This window comes from Saimiri boliviensis, chromosome Y (genome assembly GCF_048565385.1).
Source record: "Saimiri boliviensis isolate mSaiBol1 chromosome Y, mSaiBol1.pri, whole genome shotgun sequence".
Taxonomy (NCBI): Eukaryota; Metazoa; Chordata; class Mammalia; order Primates; family Cebidae; genus Saimiri; species Saimiri boliviensis.
Window position 1 is genome coordinate 10,992,486 of NC_133471.1, and position 8,990 is coordinate 11,001,475.

Genomic DNA, 8,990 nt, shown 5'->3' on the forward strand with positions numbered 1-8,990 from the left:
TAACTTAAAGAGCCAGGGCACATTTCTTCTCTCTCTTTCTTTCTCTCTCTCTCTCTCTCTCTCTCTCTCTCTCTCTCTCTTTCTCTCTTTTTTTCTTCTTAAGAAATTAGAAATTGTTAGACAAAAATAATCAAAAATAAATACATATATATGAAAGTATAAATAAATTATATGATAATGCCATGTACCCCATTATTGTGCAGGCTCAAAAAAGACCCAAAAATAAATTTTGGTAGGACTGATTTCCAGTACGGAAAGAGCCTACACGATGAATAAACAAAAACCTTTTCAACCACAAAGAAAAAGAAAATCTGATTTTTAAAGTAACAGCATTTTAAAATTTAAATGCACTTGTTCACCATTTATCAAATCAGGAAACATAAAATAAAAAAAATAAAAAAACTACAGCTCATTCTAACAAAAAAACAATAATAATATCAAACTCCAGGTTTTCCTAGACAACCCAAATGGGAGGTTTACTAAAAAATGATTTTTAAAATTAATGTTCATAGGAAGATAATAGAATAAATGAAAAAAACACAGAAAAATCATGGAAAAATAATTATTAATAAGGGGTATAAAATTATTTTAATGACAAAATTATACAGATAAAAGTAAAGCAACTGAAATAAATATTCACTATAGAATACTAAAAATAGGCTTGAATAGAGGAAAGAAAAAAAAATCAGCAAACCTAAAGAACAATTAATTAAAATTATTATGTAAGAAAAAAAAAAAGAAGAAAAGCAATGAAGAAATGTGAACACAGGCTAGAAACATCTTGGAAACCATCAAGCGGCCATAGTTACACATTTTGGAGGTTCAAAGGAAGAGAGAAGAAATCAGGAAGTTTATTTAAAAAGCAGTGGTCAAAAATGACACAAATTTGAGGAAGTAAATAAACACCAAAATGCTCAACAAAACTCAAGTGAGACAAACTCAAAGAAACACACTTAAACTTAATGACAATTTAGCCATCTAAAACAAAAACAGAGATTCTTGAAAGCAGCAAAATTAATGAACATTTATGTAAAACAACTCTCAAAAATAATCAAATTTTTTTTTAATCTGAAAACTCAAGAGACCACAAAGCAGTAGACTATCACATTTCAAGTGATGTAAAAAAACTTTCAAACAGAAAACTTATGTGCAAAGAAATTGTTCATAAATAGTGAGGAAGAAATCATGACATTCCCAAATGAAATCTGGGTCCTTTGTTTTTTAGTAGATGATCCTTTAAGAAATGCTTTATGGGGTTACTTTAGGGTAAAGTGAACAGACGCTACATAGCAATATAAATAAATAAAAATTAAAATAAAGAGAAATAGATAAGCAATTATAAAACAAACAAACAAAAATAACAATGTGTAGCTCCACAATGTGTTCTACATATAATTTGAAACACTAATATAGTTAATGAAAAGTTATCACTAAAATTTACATGTATTTTTGACATACAATAATTACAGTATAATTTTGAGAACTGAATAAGTAAAATAAAGGGGACCAACATATAGAGAAGTATGTGTTTTCATGTTGTCGCAGGTAAACTAGTATAACTTTAAAAATGTTATAACTTCAGAATGTTCAATACAATTGTCATGGCAACAACAAAAGAGAGTAACAGGCAGGTAGAAAGCTTTGAGCACTCTGTAAGACTAGGAGCTGTGGATTTAGCTAATCTTACCTGAAGCTAACTAGCAAGCTATCTTGGCATCATAAGACCAAGTCCAATCTGTCCCACCACAGAGTAAATGTAAGAGGGTAAGGCTCTCTGACTGCTTCTTCACACAACTTTGGCCACAAAGTGGAAGAGACTCATCCATACCTAGCACCTGGTGAAGCACTGAAGGCAGAAAGATGTGACTATGATGAGACCCAACTGAAAAAAGGTAGGCACAGCAACTGCCCAATTCTGTCTGTTTCTTCATGGCTTCCCAGGAGTTTGAGGTGGAAGCTATTGTTGACAAAAGACAAAACCAAAAAGGGAAGACAGAGTATTTGGTTCGGTGGAAAGGTTATGACAAACAGGATGACACTTGGGAACCAGAGCAGAACCTCACAAACTGTAGAGAATGTATTTGTGACTTTATCAGACGACAGACTGAAAAACAGACAAAATGGACATGGACCAGAACAAGTAGAATTTCTTCAAACAATGTAAGGAAACGAGCTCCCAGAACTTCCACATATAGCTTTTCTAAGAACTCTCCTAAAATGCCATTGACTGGCAAACACCACAAATCCAAAAACAACAAGTTGTTTGCTGCCAGAGAGATCATTAGAGAAAACACAGCTTCACTTCTCCCTGACTCCAAAAATTTGGAACAGAAAAAGTCAACTATCAAGACACTTGTACCTCATAGTCCAGTTAATGACCAGGACACAGTTAGGTCTTTCCTGAAACCTGAGAAATTAGATCCTGTTGCACCAGTTCAGGAGGACAAGGTGGCGTTCAAGGTGGCAGCAGAGAAACCGATCAGAATTTCATCAGATTCTGACACACAAGAGGCTAGAATAGAAAACAGGACCCAGACACAACCACTCATGTCTCAGATGTCTGACTCAGTTACTGCTTCCATGGCCACAGAGTCAGATAACAAAGAAGGTATAGTGGTATTAATGGACCCTTCAGCAGCCAATGGAACAACAAACATGCATACGTCTGTTTCAAGAGTGAGAGGTGGAAAAAGAGAGATTATTGATGATAGAAAAGACCAGCCTTTTATCAAGAGGATGCATTTCACCATCAGGTTAAAAGAAAGTGCCAACAGATACAGAGACATTGTTGTCAAGAAAGACCATGGATTCACCCAGATATTGCTATCTACTATATCAACAGAGAAAAATGCACTCAATACAGAAAGGACTGCTGTGGATGACAGCAAGCTTGTGTTCTTCAGCACCGCTGGCAGTGTCTTCTGCTGAGGTCTTGATTTTGGGTACATTGCGAAGCATTTACAGAATGACAGAAACAGAATGAGCACTGAAATTGTGGACACAACTAAGAACTTTGTGAACCATTTTATTCATTTTAAAAAACTTATTGTTGTATCAGTCAATGTTCCAGCCATTGGACTAGGTGCATCCATACTACCTCTTTGTGACTTGGTTTGGGCTAATGAAAAGGCTTGGTTTCAAACCCCATATATGACCTTTGGACAGAGTCCAGATGGCTGTGCTACTGTTACATTTCCAAGGATCATGGGTGAAGCATCTGCCAATGAAATGTTCATTGGTGGGTGAAAGCTGACAGCACGGGAGGCATGTGCCAAAGGCCTGGTCTCTCAGGTGTTCTTGACTGCAACTTTCACACAAGAGGTTATGATTCAAATTAAGAGGCTTGCTTCCTGTAATCCTGTTATACTGGAGAAGTATAAGACCTTTGTTTGCTGTAATATTAAGAAGGAGTTGGAACAGGCCAATGAGAGAGAGTGTGAAATACTGAAAAAAATCTGGAGCTCAGCAGATGGGATAGAATCCATGTTAAAGTATGTTCAAACAAAAATTGATGAATTGTAATTACCAGTCTGTCTGCTTAGGACACAATAACTGAACTTAGCAGAATATATAATTAGCTGAAGATGTCTTAATTCATTTTCATAGCCCCAAATAATTTCAATAATAGCTAAGGCTCATAGAGAGAATTGAAAACATCTAAACTTTTTATTTGATAATATCAAGAAATTGTTAAAGACTGTAAATTTAAAATAAATAATAAAACAAATGATTTGTGCAAATATCCTTATTTTATGTACACAGAAGCCCAAATTAAAAAGCAGACTAGTGAGCACTAAATTGTTCTTTCAAGCTCTAATTTTTATCAATGACTACTATAAATCAGATGAGAATGGTGCTCTATTAGATTCAAGTAACAGAAAAATTTTTGATAATGTTTGTTTTCCTTATTTTTACATTCTAGAATGCAGAGTCAATTGAGGTAAGTGTCAGTCTCTGCTTCCCTACCCCAGATAACCTGAGTTGGTGCCTCTGACTTTATAGTGGCACAAACACCTCAGAGACACACAATTCTAAATTAAAAGAACTTGTATTTCAGAATAATGATTTCCAATATATATTTCACTCACGATTATTCTTTCAAACTGAACATATGGTTACAATTTATGCTGAAATAATTAATTTTTATACATGTTTCATTATTACCCACTTAATATAAATAAACGTTTACTTCTCTAAAGTAAAATTTGCTGCATACTATTAGTGAATCATGAATTCATTAGGTAGAAATATCCAAGTTTTATGATGTGTAGTTTTAACTTAATTTAGAGTATGTTTCACATAGTAAATTAAAATTCTGTATGTATGTGTATATATATATATCTGACACAGAGTCTAATGTTGTCATCTTTACTGGATTGCAGTGGTAATCTTAGCTCACTGCAATGTCTGCCTCCCAGATTTAGCAATTCTTCTCCTTCAGCCTCCTGAGTAACTAGGATAACAGGGCCTGCCACTACTCTAGCTATTTTTTTTTTTTTTTTTTTTTTTTTTTTTTTTTAGTAGAGAGAGGGTTTTCATTATGTTGGCCAGGCTTGTCTTGAACTACTGACCTTGTGATTTCCTTGTCTTGGTTCACCAAAGTGCTGGGATTACAGGCATGAGCTGCCACACCTGGAATGGACACAATTTTAAAGGCAGACACTTCTTTCCAAACAAAGAAAAGACACCTTCACTAGATCCGAAATTTAAAATTATTGGTTTCTGCTTTTATCTGCACATAATTTTCTAGAACATGCTACATGCTAAGCTATCCAGAAGCTCTCTAAATCCTGTCCTAATGGTTTTTTATGGAGGCTCCATTACATAGGCATGAGTAAATAATTCACTGGCCACTGATAACACGACTTTTGTCACAGTCTATCTACAGTGTTGATTCACCAGCCGAAAATATCTGTAGATAATGTCACCTTTGCCTAAGTTTCCATTGAGCCTGCTGGACTAATTTTGCCCACCCATCTTCTAGCCTGCACTAAGCTGAAACTAAGTACTCAAATTCCATTTCTGCTATGAATAAGCCTGCCACAGAATAAAGAGAGGTTCATGAGTGAGTGACAATTGTGCCCAGCCACTGCACATAGCTAGTCACATTTGCTCTGATGAGGTGATCAAGTCAAGGTGCCAGACAGGTGACAACTTGGTACAAGTCTTTGGCTTAATGAGGCATTTCACAAGCTGTTTCCTTTGCAGGCACTGAACAATGCAGTAGCAACCAGAAACTGCACAGCCACAAAAATGGTATTACATCCCTGGCTTGAGAAATATTTAAGTCTGGTCTCTTTTAGAAACCAAACCTCTTCTGTCTTTTTTTTTTTTTGGTAAGCAGCAATCAGGCAAATGGGGGATTATGTGTTCCAGCGTTTTGTGTTACTAAACTTTCACTGCTGTTATTCAGTGAATCCTGTTTCTTATCCCATTTACAGAAAAAAAAAATGAGTTATGTGAAAAACTGTAGAATAATAAAAAAATAAATAAATAGGTGCCTTTTTGAGTGACAGTACAGTTTCAGGACTCCCAAAGTTGGAAGAGCCTTTTCCCAAGCAAGACATAGTTGTCTCTGTGCCATACTTGGCGAAATGGAATCCCTGAATGAAGAGTTCTAATCTGCAGACAGGTTGTGCTGACATCTCTGCAGTTCCGAGTAAAGAGAACATGCAGAGTGGGTAGCTTCTTTCTGCAGGAAGTTTGCTAAGATGATTCTGCAGAACTTACTGGAGAGAACAGCTATCCAATTATAGGCATGTAACCCCAATAAGTGTGTAACTCTTAGTGGAGAGGAGACTCACAGTTGGTAGCTTCACTTTGCAGGCATATATAATTCCATAATTAGCCTCAGACTGGAGCTCATATGGGCTTCAAAGGGCAGAAAGAATATGCTGATTGCTACATAAGTGGTCATGATTGGGCCAAGAAAGAGACAAAAGTTTTCACCATGGTCTCCAGTGACTTCTGCTACAGTTCACAATGTGAAGGCATTATTTTTATTTTCTTTTATTTTCCTTTTCTTTTTCTTGGTGGCAGAAGGCCATTGTGTCAGTACCACCTTAAGAGTAAGAACACATGGCCAGGTCATGATAACTGGTCTCAGCCAAAAACTTGTTTTATTTTCACAGAGGTGCCATGAATGCTGATGGGATTCAGGCTAATGGAAACAGATACTTCAGAGCTTTTTAGGGAAGGATAGCTTCCCAGGCTCTGGAAAGCAAAGGGATGCCTGAGTCTGCACCTGTGGCTAGGCAGCTGCAACTGCTTCTTAGTAGATGAGGTTTCTTCTAATTTAACTTGAATGTGGGTGTGGCTTCTACCTATTCTTAGTTCCCATTAGCTTCACAGAATGCACAGTCCTGGCTGCACCTTTCTCAGTCACCTGGGATCTTTCAAGAAGCCTCTTAAAATGGACTGCAGCTACCATTACCTGCAGCACATTTTATATTCCAGAATAATGCAGAGTGAAGCTGAGAATCCCTACACTCTACTTTATGCCTTTGTCTTCTCATTGAAAAGCTTCAACCTAAAGCTGTCCAGCACCTTTAGCATATCAAAAGAGAATACTTTAGAGATTCCAAAGATTTTAGGAATTCTATACCAGAAAACAGAGACAAACAGTAAACATAGTTAGCAAACTAACAGCACTAAACAGAAAACTCTAGAACCAGAGTGTTCAATGGTTGAATTATAACAATTAGTCTAAGAATTCAAACAATTTATTTTCTTTTAAAAAATTATTTATTTTAAAAGAAAAAGGTACAGATCAATCATTGCTAATAGAAAAATTGTACTTACTCTAATGTAAAATTTGATTGATGATGTGATAGAAGTACAAGACTCCACAGAATATTTTCTAATGCAAACTTTGTTACATGTACAAAATACATAAAATTACCTCCATGAAGGTGAAGGAGAAAAATTACCTTCATGAAGGTGACAGGAAAAAACAAGAAGTTGGACGGATTTTTGGTACAATTATTTTAAACAGAGGAACAATCTGAAAAATTAGGCTGCAGACATTGATAAAGGAAGTAGTAGAGGAGGACAGACTAAAGACATGTCCACAGCTGCAGTAACAAAACAAGAACAAAGTAAAAATGTCTTTGTCATTTTGGCTAAAGCCTATCCACAGGTACACAGATCCTGGCTCAATGTCCCAGACAAAGCTTTTACTTCAACCCATTAAGTAGGCCACATCTTGAATAGTGCTTTCTTTAAGAGAGCTAACACACAACTCAGAATATTCTTTTTTCCAGTTTGTAGACACAGCAGCCCCAGCCTTATAGTTAAATCTCCCATGAGCTCCATATTTTCTCTGAAGAGCTTTCACTTTATTTTTGGTTATTAAACTTATTTTCTTACTTGAATTTTGCATCCAATCTCCTTAATTATCCTGAACATGATCCATCTCTTCAGCCTGTGATTGGTCCCAGACCAAGCTTTCACTTCAGTTCGTGCTTGGTCCAGGACCAAGGCCTAAGGCTAAGTTAAGTCACATGAATGAATTATCACTTCAGTTCCTGGTGAATACCAGTTCAAGGTTCAGGGTCAAGTTGAGTAATACTTGATCCAAGACCACTAACAATATTTATTTTCTCCCCTGACTTTAGAAACTCTGAAGTCCAACCTCACAGTAGGCAAACTACTCACATCCCATCTAAAAAGTATAGAGATTTTTACTTATAAAACTTTTGTTTAATCATATTTGCATTCATCCTCTCTAATTTTTCTGGCCATGAGACAAAGAACTCTGTGTGATATCTCACAATGAGAGATTGCTACACTGCGGTGCATTAATGAGACAGCAATAATTGAAATCTAGGAATTGAGCTCTGGAATCTATTGGTCTTATGGTATCATCTGGGAAACTGGCCCCATGTTGTGATGCACACTCCTGGGGGCTGCCCACCACGTAGTGGTCACAGCATAGGTTTAGAAAAGTCAACATGGCTTCCTTTTTTTGCCTTAGCCATTCTTCCTAAGGTGCTTTGATTTATCTCACTGGTAGAAATTCACACATGCCTCTCAAACGTATTGCGTAATTGGGTCACTAGTGTCTTTGCCTTTCTTTTGTTCCTCTCTTTTTGCCTAGGCTCTTCCTGGGTCCTATCATTAAAGACAAAGAAGGCTATCCCCAGGAGGTTTTCCAAGGTACTGTAAAATTCTAGAGTCTGCTTTTGTAGTTGTCTTCTGGTATCAGGAGCTGCCTGAGTAATAAATAGTCTTCTAAGATTATCCATGTATTAATTGAATAAGGATACACAACTATGTGTTTTATGAATGTCTCTTTTTGCCTTTTCATATAGGCCAAACATTTTTTCTCTGGTTTCTTATTCAATAGGAGTAGTTTAGCGTCATTAAGAGGTTTGTGCTTCTGGTTCTTCATCAACCTTTTAAAATGCACATCAAAAATTTTCTTTTCTTGTTTCTAATCTATGAAATTACTAATGCTCAAAATATGATTTTTAAAAGTATATTTCTTGCTACTGGAATTCAGAATCTTGTCTGTTCTTTGCTCATTTTATTGAGTGCTGTAACACTTTTATAAATGTCTATAGAAGACTTACACTTTGTTCCTGAATCTCTGTTGCCTGTGGGGTTGTTTCTCAGAAGCAGGTAGAATTTACCTTAGGAGTAAATACAGGATCTTCCCATGTAAGACCAAACACTTTGCGAGGCTGAGGCAGGTAAAACATAAGGTCAGGAGTCCAAGTCAAGTCTGGCCAACATAGTGAAAACTTGTGTTTACGAAAAATTTAAAAATTAGCTGAGTGTGGTGATGTGTGCTTCTAATCCCAGCTACTTATGAGATGAGACAGGAGAACTGTGTGAACTAGGGAAGGGAAGGTTGCAATGAACCAAGATGGCACCATTGCACTCCAACATGGACAATAGGGCAAATGGCCTAGCTATAAGAAAAGTTCCACATATTTATTGAGAGTATTTGAAAATTTGACTGGGTGATTATTTGTTTAGGCTACTGT

At 36.3% G+C, this 8,990-nt stretch overlaps 1 pseudogene; it reads left to right on the forward strand.

The window, feature by feature from the left end:
* Positions 1 to 1,810: 1,810 nt before the first annotated feature.
* LOC141583068 (testis-specific chromodomain protein Y 1-like) lies at positions 1,811 to 3,522 on the forward strand (annotated as a pseudogene).
* Positions 3,523 to 8,990: the final 5,468 nt, after the last annotated feature.